The sequence below is a fragment of the Podarcis cretensis genome (genome assembly GCF_951804945.1).
Source record: "Podarcis cretensis genome assembly, chromosome: 6".
Taxonomy (NCBI): domain Eukaryota; kingdom Metazoa; phylum Chordata; class Lepidosauria; order Squamata; family Lacertidae; genus Podarcis; species Podarcis cretensis.
Genome location: NC_137175.1, coordinates 25,945,918 through 25,970,039, shown reverse-complemented (window position 1 = coordinate 25,970,039; position 24,122 = coordinate 25,945,918). Strand labels below are relative to the sequence as shown.

The following is a 24,122-nucleotide window of genomic DNA, read 5'->3' as shown; positions in this document are numbered from 1 at the left end:
TAAAAGTGGTGAAGACTGAACTGGTCATTTCCCCCGCTTTCCCCCCATTTTTGGCACAATGTTTCATTAGTATTTTTGTTTTGGCCATGGGTAGAGGAGGGGACTGGGATTTTTATTTTGTCTTTCAAATGCACAGAGGGAGAGAGCAGGATTAAATGATCCAAGGACTTAATAGGTTGAACTATTATAAAGGCCAACTCGCCTTGGGGGTGCATAGATATGACTGCTTGAATTTCACAGCTCATACATTTTCCTGAAAATGCTTGGCAGCAAGATCTCTACACCCAAACATCCACATAGAGTAGACCACACCTGCTGAGTGAGTGTTCCACAAGCAAGGAGCAAAACTGTAAGCAAGGCCTACCATTGCTTGGGAGTGAGACCTATTGATCTCAGCAGAACTTACCCCTTCAGTAAACATAGAATAAACATAGAATAAAAGAATCATAGAGTTGTAGAGTTGTAGAGTTGGAAGACCCCAAGAGTCATCTAGTCCAACTCCCTGCAATGCAGGAATCTCAACTAAAACATACATGACCATCCAAGCTCTGCTTAAAAACCTCCAAGGAAGGAGAGTTCACAACCTCCTTAAGGAGTCCATTCCACTATTATGAGACAAGTTGTTTGGGTCTGAGTTATTTGTTCCTGTCATTTTCAAATAACACAGGTTTTATTTTAGGTAACTCCTCCCAAATATTGATTTTATATATCTGAGAGTTGTTGACCTGTTTCTTTTTTCTTTATCAGCATCGTAACATGGTTTCTCAAGGCAGGAAACAATATGAAAAACAAAGTATACATTTTCAGAAAGTTCTTCCTGATGTTTGGTCAGAATCCCCTTTCTTGTAACATGAATCCATTGTTTTGAATCCCACTCTCTGGAGCAGGAGAAAACAAACCTGCTCCATCTTCCACATGACAGCCCTTGAGATAGTTGAAGATGGCTGTCATATCTCCCCTCATCTCCTCTTTTACAGGCTAAGCATATCTAGCTCCCTCAACCATTCCTCATAAGGCTTGGTTTCCAGACCCTTGATCATCTTGGTCCCCCTCCTCTGCACACATTCCAGTTTGCCAATATCCTTCTTAAATTGTGGCACGCAGAACTGGACACAGTACTGCAGGTGTTGTCTGAGCAAGGCAGAACAGAGTGGGTCTATTACCTTCCTTGACTGGGACACTATACTTCTGTTGATCCAGCCTAGAATAGCATTAGCTTTTTCTGCTGCTGCATCACACTGTTGATTCATGTTATGCTTGTGGTCTACTAAGACCCCTAGATGCTTTTCACATGTACTACTGGCATGCCAGATGTTCCCCATCTTATATTTGTGCAGCTGGTTCTTCCTGCCTAAGATCAAGCTAGTTGTTTTAAAAAAACCATATCCAGATGATGGTTTGGTCCAGAGCCCTGTGTTAACTTCTTATACTGTATATTAAAGGGAGTGGGAATTTAATGTGGTGTGTCATACTCAGAGATAATTACAAAGTAGATTACTGAAAATTAGTGTAACCAATGCATGTGCATTTAGTTGCAATGAGTTTTTAACTCAACTTTGTGTATTCAGTGCCCACTAATACAATTTTCTGGGCCCTGTACAAAAGTTGAACTCCCTCTGACTCTAGGGCCAAAATCCAAGTGTTCCATCTTAACTGGCATGTGTGTATTGCTGATCAGTAACCCCATGTTCGGCCTCTAGCTGGGGAAATGGAAATAGCCAGCTATTGGCAATCTTCCTCACCCTTTTCCTTAAATAGAAGTCCTTGGCATTGTCATGCTTACTGACTGGTAATGCATTGTGATTGATATTACAGACTGTGTCCAAAGTGCAGAATAATACGAGTCTTCTAGCTGGCATGTTCTTTTCACAGAAGCATATGCAATTCAATTGACTAGCTGTCAGGGTAAGGGGAACTGCTACCTCTTGATACTTCCCATAAGTCAGGAAATACAATGTAATCATTAAGGTATTTCAGTATGTGGCTGTTTGACTCTCATAAAGTAAGGTAACACTGACTTTATTTCCCTAGTCATCTGCTAATGAAGGGTATTATACATATTGTATGCCTGTGTACATAACTGTGGAATGTCCCTCTCAAGTTACATTACCTGACAGGGGAGAAAAACACAAGTTCCCCCCTCAAGACAGCAAATAAGTCACTTGTTCCAAACCTTCTGGTACCTGTGCAATATCTCCAATTTGACCTCTGCTGTATTCATCATGGCACATTATGAACACAAAGTCATTTACACTGAGATTTGGTACAAGTCGCCTGCATGTGAAGTTACTCAATGCTGAATCATGAAAGCATTAGGGAAGGATGGGAATGAGAACTGTGCACATATTGCCACCAAGTCCTATTATGAGACAAGTTGTTTGGGTCTGAGTTATTTGTTCCTGTCATTTTCAAATAACTCAGGTTTTATTTTAGGTAACTCCTCCCAAATATTGATTTTATATATCTGAGAGTTGTTGACCTGTTTCTTTTTTCTTTATCAGCATCGTAACATAGTTTCTCAAGGCAGGAAACAATATGAAAAACAAAGTATACATTACACCTCCAAACTAAGGCTCTGTTGAAAACTCCTGTTGGAGCACTTTGGGCAAATTTGAGAGAGGGAAGATTTATGTAAACCATCACTGCCTTAGATTTTTTTCACTGCGATCATGTTTCATATTCCTGCTTCTGACCAATGGATCTGTGGTCACTGGTAGAGGATACCCTCTCTCCAAATCCCCCTTAGATTAAAGGTAGGAAGTACTGCCCTCACACAATGATAGCTTAATGGCAATGCTAAGTCATGATGCCTCCTCTGTGATGTCCCCACCATGTGAGGGAGAGAGTGGGCATGAACATGTTTCTCCTGCATACCCACCCACCATTTCCATGTGTTCTACTTGAACAGGCTCCCTTTGTAATTTAGGACACTGGGCCTCCAAGGTTTCAAATTACATGGTGAACCTTCTCAAATAGCAAAGTTTCCCTGTTGCATAATTCAACACCCAACACGTGAGTTGAATATGAGATTGGATGGGGCTCAATGGGCTCATACAATGGTAATCTTGATGCGGAGAGAATGGCTAAAGTGGACAGGATTGACATCTTGATTAGCACTGTGTTTAAGCCAGATCATCTGCAATATAAGAACAATGCTTCCTACCCTCTCGGAAAAATCCTAGGTGGAAAAGAAATGGCAGCCAACCAAAATTTCAGGAAGCACCAAGAGGGAGGAGAACCTTTGACATTATGCTTTCACATTCTGCCAACCTTATGCCATGAGGAAAATATGGTGAGGTTGGGGGAAGCACTTCAGTTCACCCCAGAAACAAGTAATAAAAACTGCATCCTTCACAATTAAGAACACAAAAACAAATGAATAACCTTCTGGATCAGACCTGTTGTCCAATTAGTCCCGCATCCTGGTCTCACAGTCGCTGATCAGATGCTTGTCGGAAACCAGCAAGCAGGATTTGAGTAAAAGAGCACTCTCCCCTCCTGGAGTTTCCAGCAACTAAAATCCAGAAGCATTATTGCCTCCAACCATGGAGGCAGAGGCTAGCCAATTCCATGAGACACGGAGATGACAATCCAGTCTTTGGTCACAGCCTCCCACCAATATTCTGCTGTATGTAAGAATGTCATCTACAGTCAATCCTTTGTCAGCAACCTTTCCATGTACATTAAACTGTGCTTGTATAGAACTATATGCACCCAGTAGTATGCTCAGGGCAAGGGCTGAATTGGGCCCTTGATCTTTCACTCAAATGCAACCCTCCCCCTGGTTATTTATTTTTAGTAGGTTGAGAAGTAATCTTCTAGGGTAAGGGATTGTGCGGGAAATGCCAGTTAATGGTTAGCAGCATCTTCAAAAAGACATTTTGTTTTCTTTGGTCCCTTTCCACTTTTCTGAGATTTATTTTCTGTTCCTTATCTGGACTGTCCTTGGAAACTAAGTGAAGAAATGCAAAACATACTAATATAGTAACTGATTTACTGAGTCATATGAATGATCCATCCACTCCATCTTGTCTACAGCAGTAACCAGTTCTGAGAGCATTAGGGGTTTTTGTGTTTTTGTTTCTAAAATAAAATATAAAACAGCACAGGCAAGCTAAAATCTCTGTTCAGGCTTTTCGAGATGTTGGCCTCCTATATCACTAGTTTATTTTAAGGACATTTTTGGAAAGCAGATGCATGCCCTGGCTATTTTAAGGCATTCACCATATTCAGTGAAAGTGCCCTTTGTCAAGATCCATATGTTGTCTTTAGCTTTAGGAAAGTCTTCTCTAACCTGGTGTCTTTTGAGCGGGGAGCAGGGCAAAGTTGAATGTAGCTAAAACCAACTAGCCCCATCTGCTGGTATCCAGGTGCACGGAGTGAATGCCTGCAGGGAAAGAGCCTTCACAAATAGGTGTGATGGTATGTACAAAGGTTTCTATGCATCCTGGACCCCTGATCGTGCAAGTTCCAGATTGCACACAGGGTTTTGTGTGTACAGGTGCGCGTGCTAAAACTCCCTCCGTGCAAATTTCAGTGTGTGCTACATTGCCAGTCAGCACAGCTTCAGTCTCTCCCTACCCCATGCATTGACTTGAGGTGTTCTTCTGAAAAGAGTCGTTTATATTGGGGCAGCAAATGGGGTGCCCTCTGGATTTTGCTGGACCACATTCCCTGCATCTTTGGCTTTGTTTTGACTGTGGTTCCAGCACCGTGTTGTCTACCCGTGATTCTTATAGTACTTTCAAATGTTCAAAGTGTTGCGCACTTTGGTCACCTAGTTAAAATCCTTACAACAACATTTTAAATTAGTAAATTAGCATTGTCATCCCACAAATTGCAACATGGAGGTGAGATTTGAAATGGGGACTCGGCTTTTTAGTCACTGACAGCACCAGCTCTCATAGGCAACTTCATAGCCTAACAAATAGCACACTTTTCTGCTTTGCACAGAAGCAATTGGTTCTTCTTAGCAGGGTTCATTGTCAATGTTTAAGACAGGGTGCCCTCCAGATGTTGTTGGACTGCAACTCCCATCAGCCTCAAGCAGCAGGGCCAGTGGTCAGGGATGACGGTAGCTGGAATGCAACAATGTCTTGATGGCTTTGCATTGGCTTTTCCTGATTGGCAAATAAAAGTCCTGGAGCAGAGAATGCACCTTTCCACCAACATCTATTCAACTGCAAATGCAAGTTCCTACTCCTGTGCAGATGGAACTCACTATCATATTTACCTTGTGATTTGAATAGCATACATTTCTAAGGAAGGGACTAAAGCGGCAATCCTAACCCCACTTACCTGGGAATAAGTCCCATTAAAACCAATGGACTTACTTCTGAATTGTAATGGCAAGGCTTGCAGCCTAAGCTATAGTGAGAGATGCATTGCTAGCTGCTCTAAAGACAGCAGCCAGCATCTCCTCCCCATCCCTACCCTAGAATATCCACTGTTACAAAATGGACAATGCCGTGTCATCAGGCCCTGAGTTTCTTGTCCCTCTTCAACTGTCAGTTGCAGGTGTGGGGAAACCTGATCACATCATGTCACACCTTTTGCATTACTAGATGTTACCATGGAGAAAAGAGGATGAGCTGAGATGTCCGTATTCATGCAATGAGCAAAACATCGAGTTTGGGTCCATTTAGGCTTAAGTGTCTATCCTAAAGCATCCCGAGCAGAGCATTAAGCTTTGAATTTTCAGGCAGGTTTCTCTCCAAAGAAGGAGTGATCATCATGCGTGCCAGGGTAGACACTATCTTTTCTGCCATTCTCAGCCTTCTTGTCAACATTTCAATGATCACACATCCCTGCCTTCTAACCAGACTGCTCTTGCACGGCAGATACTAAGAGAGCTACAAGGAGCCACCTCTAGCAGGGAAGCAGCAGGCATATAACATATGCTAGATATCTGTGGGCAGTCAAGGCTGATGAAGCATAAGAGAGGGGCTGTGGTAGGAAAGGGGCAAGGACTCTCTGCTAGTTGGCTGGATGCCATATCCTAGGCTATGTTAACAGCTTGTTGATGTTCCCTGCAGGGCTTGTGGGTCAAATCCATAGGTCAAGGGAATGAGGGAACAGCATTTGTTATGGATGTGGAAGGTAAGTAAAGTTAGATAAATGTAACTGGCACAAGACAAAAGATAAGATCGAGGCTGAAGAGGGGCAAGAGGAAGGACATTCAGCTCCAGACTTTACCTTGTCTGGAAACAGCCATATGTCCAGTTTCTACTCACACTGTGTTGAAACTCACTGTACTAATTAAAAGCAAACTTGCCCAATGGCACAAGATGTTGGGCAGCAGCTGATTCATGACCTAGTCAAAGCCACAGGGAAGAGGGAAGAGGATTTTCTTTTGAGCCAGGATCCATGGGCATATGGATGACCACGTGTTTCAGGGATAGATCCATATGCTCCGCTTCGGAGCCCATATGCTCTGAGTAGTCCTTTTGTCACAATGTGCCAATGACCCTTGTTCTCCTTTGCCTGCAATTACCGTTGCTCATGTTGTAAACAATAATGGAGGAAGCTGATGAAATACTACAATTCAATACATACCCTTGCTTTCTTTTTAAACAAACTAAAATTCCCCTGGTCAAGGTAGCTCACGTTATTGTGATCTCCCTTTTATGCAGAGCCAGAGAAGAGATCTACTTTGCGGCAGATGACAGGCCAGTCTAGTTTCTTATTTTGCTAGTTGTTGAACTGCTATCTGCACATTAAGGAGAATGGGTATATTTCATTGGTTCTGACCACTTAACAAGCAAATATAGAAAGCCTCCACATTGTCTGAATCCAGATTCAAACACTCTGGGTATCTAGAATACTAGTACCCAAACCACTCTTTAAAGAGAGTCAGGGTTACCAAAATAACAGAATTTTCTTGGCCCAGGGAAATTGGGCCAGTGTTTCATTATATACCTTTAGGCATCAGGCAAAAATGTTTCTCTTCAACCTGGCCTTTGGCTAGTTAACACCCTATGCTCTTTTAAATGTGTATGTAGGAGGGGATGGGGGGTTATTGTTTTGTTTTTGTTTCTATTATGTATTTTGTGGTTTTGTCTTGTATTCTTATGTTGTGAACCACCCTGCGATCTTCAGTTGAAGAGTGGTATATCAATGTAAAGCAAGTGGTTGGTTCAATACCTTTTGCTATCGGATATCATGGTCAAGATGGTGGCCCCGTTCTATGTACTTCAACACTGGAGCCAAGGCATGGTTCTCCACTTAGGCTGGGGGAGAAATTCATATCAGATCACATTTAAAAGCCAGCCTACCTAATTTACATTTCCTGAAACAATACAAAAAGTGAATTTCATCTTTCTCTGAAATTCTCCAACTTGGTAATGTGTACAAAAATGCATATAAATGCACATGATGGTGAAAATAACATACAGATTTTTTGCCCGTATTAGGCAAAAAATGCTTTGCAAAAATGTATATATTAGAAGAAATCTGTACTAAAATGCTGATGAATTTTCATGAGGTTTTTTTTTTTAAAAAAATCAAACTGATGTAAAAATGTGGAGAAATCTGTACTAAGGTGCTGATAAATTTTCTTGAGGGTTTCTTTTGTAATTAAAAAAATATATCATTCCATGCCCACATAATTACATTACTGTGGATTAAGTGTGGAGGCTACTTCAACCCATCAGTAGCTATCAGTGGCTACTAGCCATGAGGACAATGTTCTGCCTTCACTGTCAGAGGCAATATGCCTCTGAGAGGGTTGTTGCAGTCAGGCCCTTCCCACAGGCCTCTGGTTGACCCATCTGAGGACAAGATGCTGGACTAGATGGGCCTTTGGTCTGATCCAGCAGGCCTCATCCTATATTTTTATGCTCATCACTCATACCTCTTTGCTAATTCCAAGTATGGAAAACGTGATCCCTGCTGCTGTGCTTTCATCTCCTGCAGTGTCAGGCCTTCAGCGCTGTGAAAAATGGGCTCGCATCCTACTGTGAATTTAAATACTCCCAACCTAGGAATAAATGGATCTCATGGCTCATTTATCTTTCAGCCTTTAATTAATAGTGGTTAATTGTAGTTATGAACTGTGGCATTCCAGTCTCTGTCAACCATACATTTTATTTAATATATTCTCATGAAGATGGTGTTAGCTTGTAGGAGAATATTGTTGAAAACAACCGGTTGTCCACAAATCTGTATTCTCTCTGTTTAAATGGCTTCGGGTGGAAAATGGAAACGATGCGTATTTTCAAAAGTTGTAGAAAAAGATGGGAATCTGGGTTTAAGGGATCTGCCAGTTAATCCAGTTGTTGTTTTTTCCAACCCAGCCAGCTAATTTGTGGGTCCTGTAAATCTGAGTTAATATAACATAGTGAATAAAAGACTCAGCAGTGAACCAGAAAGGTTCTGCTTCACATTTTGTTCCTGTTATTACTTGAATGCATGTAGGCTCTCCATACTTTTGAGAACACAACTACACAAAGCTTCTGATCATGTGCAACACCTATGCACATTCCATAGGGCTTAAACACTGGTCTGCAGGGCGAGTGGGTTTCCATTTCAAGCAGGAAGAATGCAGTACTAAACCTCCAGTCAACAGCCAGTAGTGACTCAGGCCAAATAAATGATGACTTCTGGTTTAAAAAGCTATTGATTGACTCTCGAGTTCTGACCACATATTCATGGTCTAAGCTGCCCATACTGGGCTTGCAGATTTTCATGTTATCTTCAGCCACACGTCCTTGGCCTTTTAACCTGCACAACACAAGAGCTGAACCCGCACACCAATACAGTACAGTATTGCTCAAATTGTAGCAGTGATTAGTAGGTTGTCTTGAAATGGAGACGCTCCCAGGATGCCCACCGTCCAAATTTCTCTCAGATTTGGAGTTCTGAATGAACTGCCTTGTTTCCAAAATGGAAATGATGCACTGTGAATTCTACAAACTTCATAATGCAGGGCAAATAATTAGGGGCTTAACGTGTCCATATGCAGATTACATTAAAAATTTGTGTGTGCAGAATACACTGTGGCACACCTGCAGTCATATGCCTTGATAAAACACTGGCCAAGATGCAAAACTGGAGTGATTGTACATATGGCTGATTGAATATTCTGTCTCTGTGTTGTTTCCCTAATTCCCAGAAGTGCATGTGTGCAGCAATGAAAGGATCGATCTATTTCCGGTTTGTCTCCATTATACATGGGTCCATTCATAAATTCACTGTTTCCTTTTTCTGCATTTAAAACACACACACACATGAAAATGTGTGTTTTGGTGCATAATCAATCAATCAATTATCACCTTTTACATATACCGGTATATAGCAAAGCAATTTTACAGGCAATTTCATTTTTGTGTGCATTTAACCTGAAAATGTGCATTTTAATGCATTTCATCCTAAAATGTGCATTCTTGTATGCTTTTTAACATTTTTTTTAAAATGCATGTTGGTGTGGGGTTTCTTGTGCTAAGTCCTGTATCACAAAATTCAGAGAAATATGAAACCCCCAGAGAGGAGTGCATTGCAATCCATGTATTAGTCTGGGAAGTGTGAATCAAGTTAGTTTGCTTAAAAAATGCAGTCTAAATAAAATCCTTGAGCAAATTTTTACCAACTGCAATGTGTGCATCAGTAAAACACCACATGAAAAGAAGCTTGATGGAAACACAAGGATTATCACATCAATATTCTTCTTTCTTTGGCAGTGTTTTTATCTATCTTCAGATGCACATATATCAGTAATGCAGAGGCAGAAAAATGCATGTAAACTTAAATCTGTGACAAACGATGTGTGCTTTAATCCTGAGATTAATTTTAGAAGTTCTGTTAATTAATCTGTGCAACACATGGCACAGTGAGCCAGAGAAACAATAAAGGAAGTGTTCTTGCCACTTCATTTTTGCTGTAGAAAAAAACAATAGAAAAATATCCACCCGCAAATTGCTATTGCTATAGTACTTGATTTATGAAAAAATGTAGCCCTTGAAATTTTTGGCTCCACCAGATTGGCTCCACCGGTACACCCACACAGTCCCAGCACCATCCACACAAGCAACAGCAACACCAGTGTTAGCAGGGGGTGGACAAATCAGTCAATTTTGGTTCTCTCTGTTTTTTTTTTCTTCCAACCTTGACTTTAGTTTTCCACATTTCCACAAATGCACCAGCATTTTAGTTCAAACGTCTCCTTATAAACACATTTTGTATATATGTTTGTATATACTTATAGAGTCGTATTTCTGGTTACGCGTGCTTCGGGTTACGAGCTCCGCTAACACAGAAGTAGCTGTTCCCGGTTGCGAACTTTGCCCTGGGATGTGAGAGGAAATTGCATGCTTGGAGGCACACATGTAGTGGGAACTCCTATTAGCGAAAGTGCACCTCAGGATAAGAACAGTTTCAGCTTAAGAACGGACCTCCGGAATGAATTAAGTTTGTAACCAGAGGTACCACTGTATTTGTATATAACTAACATACATATTTGCAAGCAATTTTCACCAATATAGTACATTTCTGAATCCTATTTTCACTAATAAATGTGCTTTCATGCATATCACTCCCCACCCTTACTTACATATTTTTTGTACATACTATTTTGGGGAGAATTGCATTGCAAAATTCAGCCAAATGTGAATTTCAAGGGATAGTTGCGTTTCAGTTCACATATTGGTTTGAGAAGAGTGGATGAGGCAGTTTTTCACTAAAATGAAACACTTGACACGTGAATTAGGAGTAGCAGGTATTGAATGTATGTGCACACTGCAGGATCTAAGACCTCTTTCCTGTGAGATTTCCTCTAGGGCTCTTCTACAGTGGCCAACCATTGTTTTTTTAACAGAAAGCTGCATCCAGTTAGCTCAGTGTAGTGGTCTGAAATTACAGCACAGAGGAACCATTCTGAATTGGACTTGAAAACATAGTCCCTGTAAAAATTCAATTGTTCATGGAAGAGCCAGTTGCTCTGGCAGAGCAGTGTTATGTTGAAAAGCTGAAATCATTCGTTCATGCTATGGTGGCAAACCTTGACACAGTATAAACAAACCAGTTTCCGCTTGGGAATAGCTTTATCATACAGGCCTACTTCTGCATTGTTAAACAGCAACATTTGTCCTGGCCAGTAATATTGCAAGGTGGAAGAAACAGTTTTTGATCTCTGGTATCAGGCCCTGGCCTTCACATATTATCAGGAGCAACACAAGCATCCTCCAGTAATCAGTTCTGAAGAACTTGTATGGGTCTAAAAGCACAGCAAAGGGTATCACTTGCATCTGTAGGGTTCTTGAATTGGTCTCCTAATGGGTGTAGGAGCCCTACTGAAGCATCCAAATATTGGAGTCCCCTCTAGTGGTATGCCCAGTTCCCTGCATGTCCCAGATGAAGCTTCCTCTGCCTATCCCCATAGCTACAAACAGGTTTTTCTCTCCCCATAGCTACAAACAGGTTTTAGAACATGGCTAGGACAGCAGTGGCTCATTGAAGCCAGAAAACCGGTGGCTCTGTATCACTTCTGGCCTTGCCATGCTTGCTTCTAGTCAAGCCAAATATGTACCTAAAAGCCAGACTCCTAACAATGGACTCTGTAGCAGCTGTGAAGTCTAGACCCATGCTTCATTGGTGTATCTGCACGAGAAAATTGTTGTAGTGCCAAACTTTAGGGTCAGCTACACAACAACATTAGCCAGAAATTAACCAATTTGTGAATTTGTAGGTGTATCCTCAATAATAGTTTGATTTATCACATTTGTCCCTCACAGTAACACAGTTCTAGATCTGGGAGATCAGAAGATAGCACCATGTCCCAATTTCTCATCCAATTCCACCTATGTAAAGTATGAATAATGTTTATTGATCACACAGAAATATTATGAAAGCAGACTTAGTGAATAATTTCATAGAAATTCTAAATAGTTGATCTGTATTTCTGTTTTTCTATTTGGTTCACCATACATCCAGATCAATTAGATGAAAGCTATAGAAATTTCAAGGAGATTCCTGCAGTGAATCTGAACTCTTTATTCTGAATTAATAATCCACTGACAAGTTTTTTTTTTTAATGGATTGAGGAAGAAACATTGTGTAGTATTTTGTATTTTGACTTTTGAACCCAAAATCAAAGTTTAAATGTGTTCTCCTCGGAGGCATCAGGCCACTTTTATGTCTCTTAAATAAATAAAACTATGGTGCTCCCCCTTTATTTCTTCAGATGGATGAATCAAACTAACCAAAACATTATAGTGAGGTTTGAAGTGGGCTTTAAACAAAAATAAGTATGCAATAAATAAAACCTTGGCTTGTTTGTTTTTAAGAATATTATTGTACAAGATAGAATGGCATGACATCATGGCAACATTGCAATATTTTTGAAAGTACTAAGTTTAGCTGAAGTCATATGCTTGGCAGCAGGAGGATTCCAGATCTTTTGATGAGTGGGAATAGGCACATTTATAAAGCAAACTTTAGTGTTCCATAAAACTCTGGAGTAGCTTGCTAGGCAGCAAATGCAGCAGGAAATTCAAAGATGCCAAACTAAATATTGTACTTCATTGTTCATGTGTTTGCTTCCTGAACAGCCTTCTCCAACTTTGGGTTCCCAGATGTTGTACTACCAGCAGTGGTGCACTCCTTGTGGTGGTGTGACATTCACCAGGACGCAATGGGGTGGGACAAGTTGTTCCAGAGCCCCCAGAGTTTAGGTCAAATCTTTATTATTTAAATTGTAAAAGCAGATTAGTCCTATTTATTGAGTTTCTGCCTGTTCCCAACCCACCAGCCATTCTCTCTGTCTGCACAAAATCTCTATATTAATTCCCTAACACATATAGTCACAGCCTCTCCAGTAGTAAGACTGGGGGGAGGGCAGTATTGGACTAGGTGAACCATTGGTCTGATTATGTATAATGCAGCTTCCCATGCATGTTGTTACATTGTGCATACTGGCAGACTCCAAAACTGAGGGCAGTACCAATGCCAATGGAAAGAAAAGGAGACCAGAAGAGAGAGTTCTCTAGCAAAGCTCTCTCTGGGCTGCACGACTTGAGACTACCACTGGAAGTCAGATGATTGACTGCCTAGCTAGCTAGCTATATCATTCATCATGGCAAAAGTTTCTAGCTTAGCCTACCCCATAGCTTGTTTTCTATGGGTAGGGGATTTGTTTTTGTATGGAAGAATGAGCACCCCCTGGCAAGGATACAGCTTAAATCAGCTCAATGAGAACTAGGTGTGTTGGTACACCTGACATAAGTTATGGAGTACCATCTAAAGGCCAGGGGAATCAAGTCATAACTCACAGCTGTTTATCCTCACCTTCTCAATAATTTCCCCACATTTTGAGGCCAAAGGAGGTTGTTAAGAAAACAGAAGCCATTTCTTGTACATAACATATTCTCTACAATTGCATTCTTGCACCAAACCTATGAACTTTTTTGAATTAGAAGAAGCCATTAAGACTATCAGCCAAGGAAGAAAGCTTTTCTTCCTGACCTTTTGGCAATCATTCCGGAACCTAAAACTTGCTATTTTAATTATCACTGTTGCTATCTCCTTAATTCGTGTAGCACTGAACTCTATGAAATAAAGAACACCCAGCCAAGAGGAGAGAGAGTTTTAGCTGACGTTCAGGGCATTTTTCTGAAATTCGGCTGCTGCCCTTGATGATGTGTGGCAGTTCATGCCTTGGTGGATTTAAGGTATTTGCTCGAGATAAATCCCGTTAATTGTCCTTATAATTTAATTAATTATTCACCTTCATCCAGAAAGAACTCTTAAATTTTTACATTGCAGTTTTTTATTTCAAGTCACTCAGGGTTGGGTTTTTTTTGCCCATTGCTATCTGAAGAGTCAAGGGACGCAGGTGGCGCTGTGGGTTAAAGCCTCAGCGCCTAGGGCTTGCCGATCGAAAGGTCGGCGGTTCGAATCCCTGCGGCGGGGTGCGCTCCCACTGCTCGGTCCCAGCGCCTGCCAACCTAGCAGTTCGAAAGCACCTCCGGGTGCAAGTAGATAAATAGGGACCGCTTACCAGCGGGAAGGTAAACAGCGTTTCCGTGTGCGGCTCTGGCTCGCCAGAGCAGTGATGTCACGCTGGCCACGTGACCCGGAAGTGTCTCCGGACAGCGCTGGCCCCTGGCCTCTTGAGTGAGATGGGCGCACAACCCCAGAGTCTGTCAAGACTGGCCCGTACGGGCAGGGGTACCTTTACCTTTTTATCTGAAGAGTCATGTTAACACAAGATGAGTCCTACTTCTGAACATCCAAACACCCTTGTCCCTGCCTCTATTACTTCATCATTGCTGCGGTTGGTAACCTTAACTTTTATGTCACTTTCCCACATAAGCTTCCCAAAGCATTTCATCACAGCACAGAAACCACAATACTTTTAACAATAAGACCTATCAAAGCATAATTACAATCGTAATCTACCATACGCTCATTCAAAGCATAATTAATAGAGCAATTCAATCAAAGCGTAATTAATTACAGCATCTCCAAAATGACAAATCTACAATTTATTTCAATAATAAATGTAATTATAATAGTGTGTCATCATGCAATACCAGTTCCTAAAATTAACAATGTCAATTACCAATAATTCCATATCAATAATCACCATATATGGAGATGATCGTGTGATCCTGCCTGATTATTGCACATAAAGCAGTCCTGATAAGCAGAGGTGCTCTATTCCTGGAGAGGTCTTTTCCAGCCTCCCCACTTCACATCCTGAAACCACATCCTGACTGCTTTCTAGAGAGTCAGACTATTTCTCCATCCATCCAGCTCATTATTATCAACATTGACTGGCAACAGCTCTCCAGGTTTTCGGACAGGAGGTTTTATTTTGCAGCCTGACCTAGAGATGCCAGAAATTGAACTGGGATCTTCTGCATGCATTCTGCTGCTGAACTGCAACCCTTCCTGAATCTGCCATACACTAGACACCTGCTCTGTTCTGCACGCTCCTCTTCCACTCCCTTTTGCTCACATTTCAAACCAAGCAAGGCCCCAAATTCCTAAATGAACCCCTTTCCTCTCATTTTTGTGCTGCAGTGTGAGCCTGTTTCTTGATGGAATGTTTTCATGGCATATCAGTCTCAGTGTTCCCTGAATTAACTTGCTCACTGAAGGGTAGAAGATGCTTATCTGGCCCGACAGCTTCAGTGTCAGTGGGATTGTTGATAGTCCCGTGAAAGTACGGTGGGCGGGTGGCGATCCTTATTTATGTGGAATGGAGACATATGGCCAGAATAATCTGCTCTCTTTCCTCGGTAATTAAAACATCTGTGAGCACAAAAAGACCAGAAGAAGACAAAAGCCCCTCGCAGTGCTAAATAATACAGGAGCACAAAACATGTACAGAATTGTGGGGGGTTTTCTTCTGTAAGAGTGGCTGAATCTCCAAAGATCAGTCCTGGTAACTTTCACCTAATATATGCCAGCCAGGGTCAGTGCATATAACCTCCCCTGCTAGTGGCAGCTCCTCTGTGCTAATAGTCACCATGGCATATTGCCTGCCTTCTCATGCTAGATCAGCTGACTCGTATGCTTGAAGCAAAAGCTGAGGTTGTCTTTGCCACTGCTGAGCACCCATGTCGACATATGGTATGAGATTCCAAGCTCTGCTTGTTACTAGTGAATCGAAGGAGGCAGCTATTACAGGCACAGACCTTAGAAAACGTCAAGCACAAGCATGGTCATCATGTGTTAACATTATTGAAGTCTAGTATTTATTTAAGCACCAGCCTATCATAAAATTTGGGGAAGTGAAAAATCCCGGAGATTATTACAGTCCAATCTACGAAATTCAGGAGGTGCGAAGTAAGTGAATTCAGACCAAATAAATTCCTCCTCTGTCCCTAGTCAGGATTCAGGAGTTAAACCCTCACATTAATTCTGTGCTTTGCATATTTCTTAATCAATCATCCATTTCCTTACTAAAACAGAAGTACATTCCATTAAAAAGGCCTTTTTAGAATTGGCATTGAAAATCATTACTCTCTGGGAATCCATCCACAAACAACACATACCACTCAAACAATGGGCAATGTAGAGTGTTACCTCCCCCGCACCCCGCTTTCTTATTTTGGTATTTCCTATTCATTTGATGAAGAAATTGAGCATTTCCCCATCTATAATTGTTTATTTTAGCCTCTTTAACTAGCACTAAGTCCTCTAAGGATAAAAGGATGAAAGAGAATGTTTACTTGTCAAAAGGAGAACAAAACAAAATTAACCACCAGTCAAATATATTTGTGTTACAGACCATTAAAGTCTTGGGCTTTGTCTGGCTCAGAGATTCAATTAAGCCCAATCCAGTTATAGGTGCAGCTCCTAATTAAAGTATTTGACATCTTCAAAGACATAAATATTTATGTGTGATAGCACCTTTATTTAACAGTAAACTAACTTACTCTAACAACATTTTTTTTAAAAAGGATCAGGCTCCACTGGAGAGCTCATTTACATTTATCCACACGAAAGGCTCCAGGTTTAGCAGGTGTTATTTGATGCCATATACAGAAAGGCACAGAGTCAATACATATCAACTCAAAAATAAGCCCCATTGTGTTCAACAGGACTTGTGTCCAGGTGTACAGGGTTGCAACCAGAATCACCCACTTTTGTAGGCATAACAGACTGGTGATGTTGCCCAGTTGGTTAGTGTGTGGTTCGATCCCCATAAAGGAAAGATGCATATTCCTGAATTGTAGGGGTTCAGACTAGATGATCCTTAGGGTCACTTCCAACTTTATGATTCCATGTGATATCCTGTTCTATGAGATGTTAATATCTCCATAAGACAGAAGCTGAAAACATCTCCTTGTAGAGGTACAATCAGCCTGTATTTTTTTTGCATGGGCAGTTGCTACAATGGATTTGCTGGACTTCTTGGTACAATGTCTGGAGGCCCACAGATTTCCCATTCCTGGCATAGATGCGAAGAATTTTGTTTCCCCCCATCATGCTTGAGATTACTGCTAGGGAACTAGTCAGCACCTCCTGGCTCCTAATATCATTCCATCCCACAGGTGTCTTTGTGGTTGGGGTGAATTTAAAGAAGGGAGGAGTGGCAACATGGAGGGCTGGGGGTTCCCCAAATCTTGGTGGTCTTTGGGGGCTTTCATTAAGTTTCCTGAGTTCAGGAAATCTTGGAAAATTGAGCAGAAGTGAGCTGCGGAGACCTTGCCCACCACTGTTCTGAAGTCTGTGCTGAGATAGTACAAAGCTTGCTAATCATGTTAGCCAACAGAGTTTTATACATTCAGATGAACTTTTCTGTTAACAAAATGCTTGCTTTATTTCTTTACAGGGCTCCATTGCTTACTGTATTCCAGCATCTTAAACCCATGCTTTGGCTAGCTGTGGGAGGGTGGGGAGAAAAATACATACCCTCCAACTTTTCTCTGATGAAAATAGTAAAGGCAAAGGTAAAGAGACCCCTGACAGTTAAGTCCAGTCGTGAACGACTCTGGGGTTGCAACGCTCATCTCGCTTTACAGGCCAAGGGAGCCAGCATTTGTCCACTTCCACAGTTTTTCCAGGTCATGTGGCCAGCATGACTAAGCCGCTTCTGGCAAAGCCAGAGCAGTGCATGGAAACACCGTTTACCTTCCCGCCAGAGCGGTACCTATTTATCTACTTGCACAGCATGCTTTTGAACTGCTAGGTTGGCAGGAGCTGGGACTGAACAACAGGAGCTCAGTCCATCATGGGGCCTCAAACTGCTGACTTTCCAATCGGCAAGTCCAAGCGGCACAGTGGTTTAAATCACAGCACCACCCGCATCCTCTAATGAAAATAGGGGTGTCCTATTCCATAATAATAATAACAATAATAATTTATTATTTATACCTCACCCATCTGACTGGGTTGCCCCAGCCACTCTGGGGGGCTTTCATCATATATAAAAACATAATAAAACATTGAGCATTAAAAAACTTCCTTATATAGGTCTGCCTTCAGATGTTTCCTAAAGAATGTATAGTTACTTATCTCCTTGGCTTGGGGTCGCATAATTCGATGCCGTCCAGCATTTATCCAATGAAAATAGGGACATACTAAGGAAAAGTGGGACATTCTGGGATCAAATCAGAAACCAGGATGGCTTCTGTAAATCTGGCACTGCCCCTGGAAAACAGGGACACTTGCAGGCTCTGGAAATATATAAATGGAAAAGCCTGCTGCATAAAAAAAAGAAAAGCTTTCATGAAGAAAAATATACCCGAGCTTCTTTTATTTATTTAGGAATTGACATTTATTTTTCAAAACAGCAAATAATAACTTGAATCCCTGGATTGCAAGCAGGAAGAACATTGGTCATAAATACTTCAGTACAAGTGGTGCCAGGTGAGCCTGTACATAGCTTTTCCATTTACCATTTTCCCTGCTGCCTCTCCCCTCCGCTCCATGAGTTTGCATGGTTGTTAAGAGAGAATCAAATCAAAGTCAACCACATACCTCCCTCCGCATGCCATTAACATCTTAAGAAAGGTTAACAGAACAAGGTTGCATCTTTTCTTTTGCACATGCCTTCTTCATTAACAGCAAAGCTGGAGAGAGAGGTGTAAACATGGATCCACTACAGGGCAAACTGATTCTGATGCCTTGCTCTTTCCCTTTCCAACAGTTGTACATTTGAGAGACCCCTGTGGAGATGTTTCTCAGGCAGCAAAATGGGGAACCAGCCCAGCTTTTAACCTGAGAAAAGCATTTATAACATTTGTTAACGAGAAAGGGAAAGAGACTAAAAAAAATAAAAAGCAGCAACCCTATATTCACACTGCAGGCCTTCGTAGCTGGTTAGTGTTAACATTGCTTCTGCAGGCATAAGGGGAATTGTAGTAAGTCTTCCAAGAACAGAGAGCTAGTTTCATCTTGTTTGACACATTGTTTCCTGATAAGAGCTTCTGGGAAAATACTTCAGTTTTCTTGTCAGACAGAGCACACTGAGTTGCCAAGAGAGACCCTGAACCCACAGGCTCCTGGCAAGAGAAAAAAAAATGGAATCTGAGCTGTAGAGGCAGAGGGATTGGTTACAAGATGGAGAGAGGGAGGGTAGTGGCAGGTCTGTGAAATGTGGGCAAATGTTGGCATGGATAGAAATCAAATGAGCCCTTTTGGCAATGCTTGACAAAGGAAGGAAAGCTTAGGTTGAATTTTCTCCAGGATTCCTGGCTGCTCTTTTCTATGTGGGATCTTTCAGCATGAAGTTCTATTCTATCAATGATTACCTTGCTGCTCCTGAGACTGTCAACTCTTGAAATACTGCTGGGTGATCTGAAGGACATGAATGCAAGTTCTCATCCTGGTGACTCGAGGAGTGTGTGCCCTTGATGACAGCTGGTACAGAACTGTGGGGTGTGAGTGTGAATTTATACATTTCCTTGCATATTGTGGGGTGTGAGTGTGAATTTATACATTTCCTTGCATATTGCCATTTCATTAGAAAAATGAAAGTGGTTTGTAAGAAGAGTGTGTGTTTGTATGTATTATACCACATCAAACACTAAAATCACAGATCATCAATTATAGATGGTTTTCTTTTCAATTGTCTGCCAAGACCTGGTGCAAAGAAAGGTTTTCATGAGGATTGAGCCAAGAACACGAAAGGCTCAGTGTCAATGTCAAATAAGCCTCACCAACTCAGAGTGTATAGATAAATATTAATTAATAGCATATAAAATGAGCATTGTTCTTCTTGCAATTTTGCTTCATCCCACCCACCATTCTTCATTTGGGGAGTGTACTTAGGGCATGTGTGGCAGCTCCAGCATGGTAAACCATGGCTTGCAGCACCATACTTGCTGACCAGCACATTCTTAGCACATAAATCCATTACTACAAGTGCTGTGTGGGTGTGTGGCTGAGATAGCTTTTAAAAAGTGATTAGTCAAGTTCATGGAGGTCTGCCAATTGTTGTCAGCTGTGTTAAAAGGAGGTTCACCTCTGATTATCAGATGCTGGGGGCAAGGAACCGAGGCTCTCAGCCTCTTGCTTAACTTATGGGATTCCCAGGAGTATTTACTTGACTAATCCTGGAAGCAGAATGTTGTACAAGAAGAACCTTTCATCTATTCTAGCACTGGCATGATTTGATGCTCTTATCTAACACAACATCTGATCCCGCCTCTTTGCCAGCAAAGACAACTCTTCCTTTGAAACCTCCCCTCCAACATGACTCACACTAGTGCATCAGAAATCTTCAGGCTTGGAGGAAAGTTACAAACCAGCCCTTCTCCCAGGCTACATGGAAGAAAGAAATGCCCTTATGCAGCACTGCTTGCCTACTAGGGCAAGTAGCAAACTACTGCTGAGTCAATGCTACCAGCTTTTACTGCTGCTCTACCAGTAGTGGTTTGGGTCTGGGTGATAGAACACCAGCAGATGGCCCCCTGCCCCTGCCCCTGATCATATAACAACAACATATATTCTGCTTTCCAGGACCTGTTGCTCATAGGTAAAGGTAAAGGGACCCCTGACCATTAGGTCCAGTCGTGACCGACTCTGGGGTTGCGCGCTCATCTTGCTCTATAGGCCGAGGGAGCCGGCGTTTGTCCACAGACAGCTTCTGGGTCATGTGGCCAGCATGACTAAGCCACTTCTGGCGAACCAGAGCAGCACACAGAAACGCCGTTTACCTTCCCGTCGGAGTGGTACCTATTTATCTACTTGCACTTTGACGTGCTTTTGAACTGCTAGGTTAACAGGAGCAGGGACTGAGCAACGGGAGCTCTCCCCGTCACGGGAATTCGAACTGCCGACCTTCTGATCACAAGTCCTAGGCTCTGTGGTTTAACCCACAGCGACACCCACGTCCCTAATGTTGCTCATAGGATGACACTAAAGGACAGAATAGAAAAAGTAGCAATGGGGGGGGAGTGCATCAAAGTACATAGGGATGTGTGTGAGAGAGGGGGCTCTCCGTGAGATCAGTTGCCATACATTTACCATTTGCTATGTCCTGCTATAATTTTTGGTTCTGCTTTTAAAAACAAAACAAAATCTCACTGAAAACTGGTAGTTTGAATTTATCCAGATTCCAAGTCTCAGAAATGAATGCACATCTAGCCAACACAAACAGATCGAGTCCTGGATTACACAAACAGACATAGAGTCCTGTTTATTTCAGCAATGGTAACAGACTTCTGCCAAATGCCAGTACTGGATTAAAAGCAGCCTACAGCTGTATATGATTCAGCACTTTACATCATCAAGTCAGCTCTTTGATTTCAAAAATTAGGGCTAAGTCTACAGCCACTATTCCACCTCCGCACATTCTGTAGCATTCATAAAATATAGTGGAAGAAAAGCACCAAACTGTGCTATGGGGCAATCTGCAGTCATTTAATGGGACTTCCTTTCCATTTCCATTGAAGATGTCCAATAGCAGTGCATGGTGCAGTTTGCATTTTCCCATTCATTGCTAAGTGGGAATCAAAATAATTTTACTGCATATATTGTGTTGCTTTCTTTTAAAACACTCCATTCTGCTGCAGGTATTCACAAATTGTCTTTAGCATGAGATGGCATAATTAGTTATGCTTGTTTATACATAGAAAGGCTTCCCTTAAATTTATCTGAGAATTGGATCTGGCTGAATAGGCCACTACTTCGATCATTTTGGCCTAGGAGAAAATCTATTTGTTCCCTCCTGAAACATTACAGTGTTCATTTTACAGTTTAACTGTTATTTTTTGCTACTCTTATTATATGGAATCTAAAGCCAGATAAAGCTTTAAGCTAACTGGTTGCTTATTAATTAGGTGGGCATGTTTTATTGACGTTCCATCCTTGTTGTCTCCTAGGCTACTAACAGTAGGGCTATTGTGACTCACAGCAGTGGCCAAATTTCAGTCTGGGGTGTGGGGTGGGGAGGCACTGCTGCTGATGTCTCAATGCCCCCTGGCTCTTGAAAATTTCTTGATCATGTTATTACCTTCCCTCTGGGAAACAAAAATAAAATGTTTAGAGTGGACTAGATGACCTCCCGGGATCCCTTCAAACTCTACAGTTCTGTTCTTCCATGACTCTACGTCAGTTTCTCATCCTTTTATTCACAAGTCAATTCCATCCCATTTATGCATCAATCGTCTGCCACTGTTGTTATTAATTAATTTATTTCACCCTAAAATATGCATTTAGCTCTCTCTCTCTCTCTGTGTGTGTGTGTGTGTGTGGTCCTGTAACTAACTCTCTCTGAAGGCAGCCTTGTTTAGGTAAGTTTTTAATGACTGATGTTTAATGTATTTTTATTCTTTTGTTGGAAGCCACCTAGAGTGGCTGGGGAAACCCAGCCAGATGGGCAGGGTATAAATAAATAAATAAATAAATAAATAAATAAATAATCTCAATCTCTCTCTCTCTCTCTCTCTCTCTCTCTCTCTCTGTGTGTGTGTGTGTGTGTGTATTTCAAGGATAATAATACAAATATAGTCCAAGTAGTGAAAATCGGTTTCCGGTTCCTATCTTCCTTTATGGAGGCAGCCCCCACAACATAGTGGGGATCGAAGGCGGAGAAAAACAAGAATGATAGAGGGTAAATCATTCTTGGAAATTCCTCCCATGGAAGGGTGGAATGGGCTTCACTCGCAGTCAGTCTCGGTACCTGGCTCTCGCTCCGGCATGGAATGCGGGGGGCAGGGAGGCGCTGAATTTAAAAGCACTTCGCCTGGCGAAAACCCTCCTATGCTACCATTATGAAGCAGTGGTTCTCCTGTTAATTGGAATGTTAATTGGCTTTAAAGTCAGGCACACTCCGAGAGAAGATGTAATCAGAACTGTGAAATTACCCAGCTGCATTGTTCTGACGTTTGGAAGTTAGGGTATTAATGATTTGGCCACCATCTCCAGATGCAAAATTTTAAAGATACAAAATGAGGTTGGATGGCAGTATGGAATAAAACTTATGATTAAAAGAACATTTAGCTACGTGTGAGGTAAGAGATGGGGGGGCGCTCTAGTGCTGAAATTGATTATCTTGGAAAATTAGATTGCATACCATCTCAACCCCCCTTAAAAAAATAGAGAAGAGATACAACTTAAGTGGACTTTGGCCAAAATGCAGTTGTAAAGTTGAAATGAATTTGGAGCCTTGGATGAGGGAGGCATGGAGACTTTGATGGTGATCAATTAAAATGAAAGTACTGGAAAGCTGGATCCCTCTTTCTTGGGCTGTGGAAATTTCTAGATGTTGACTGAGTAGCAAGAAAGAGTGGACTGTTGGAGCATGTTTTTGTCCAGAAACACCAGGCAAGGTGAGAGCATGATGGGATCTAATGAGAATTTTGAGAATTCTCCAGGATTATCGCCGCACCCCAGCTATGCTGAGAGACAAAAGCAATTGGAGGAATTTCAAGAATGGGACAGCAGACAAAGGCTAAGAACTTTATAATTGGACATATTCAAAGTGACACACGCAGAGAAAAGGAAAATAATTAGAGCACCTCATTTGAAATCCTATGGAAAATTAGATAAGGTATTAACACGAATGATAATCACTAAAATGCAGCTGTTATATTAATGATTAATATACCAACTGAAATGTAATTAGATGTTAATAAAAAATATGAGCCACAGCAATATAAGAACTGGACAAAAAACATTAATCCAGGAGTGCGGGAAACCACTTGGATGAATTTGGAAAGAATTTGAATTATTTTGATGTTAATCGAAATCTGTATAATTTGAAAAACTGTGGTAATATTGGAAAATTAATAAAAAATTATACAAAAAAGAGAATCAGGTTGATTCATTTAAAAATGCAGACCAAATGAAATCCCCAAGCATCTCCCAACTCCAGCCTGGACTGTGCACGGTGCACTGATCAGTAACTCAAAATGGGGTCTTTTCTTGGGTGGCACCCTGGCTATGAAACTCTACCTCCCATCATAAATATAGCTGACATCTACATTGTATGGGTTACAGGGCTAGCTGAAGATGTATCTCATCCCCAAGGGATGTGTGAGCAATAAAAATGCACGACTGATGGCTTGGTATGGAATATGGAACAGACCCTCTAGTGCAGTGATGGCCATACTTGTCCCTCCAGCTGTTTTGGGACTACAGTTCCCATCATCCATGACCACTGGTCCTGTTAGATAGGGATGATGGGAGTTGTAGTCCCAAAACAGCTAGAGAGTCAAGTTTGACTATCA

General features: G+C 41.6%; 1 long non-coding RNA gene across 1 annotated transcript in view; it reads left to right on the top strand.

Moving 5' to 3' along the window:
* The window catches only part of LOC307218157, a 59,789-nt gene extending 37,033 nt beyond the window's left edge, over nt 1-22,756 (top strand). Inside the window, exon 3 of the long non-coding RNA XR_013839834.1 lies at nt 22,383-22,756. This is a non-coding gene — a long non-coding RNA (uncharacterized lncRNA). The remainder of the gene's footprint in view (nt 1-22,382) is intronic.
* Nucleotides 22,757-24,122: the final 1,366 nt, after the last annotated feature.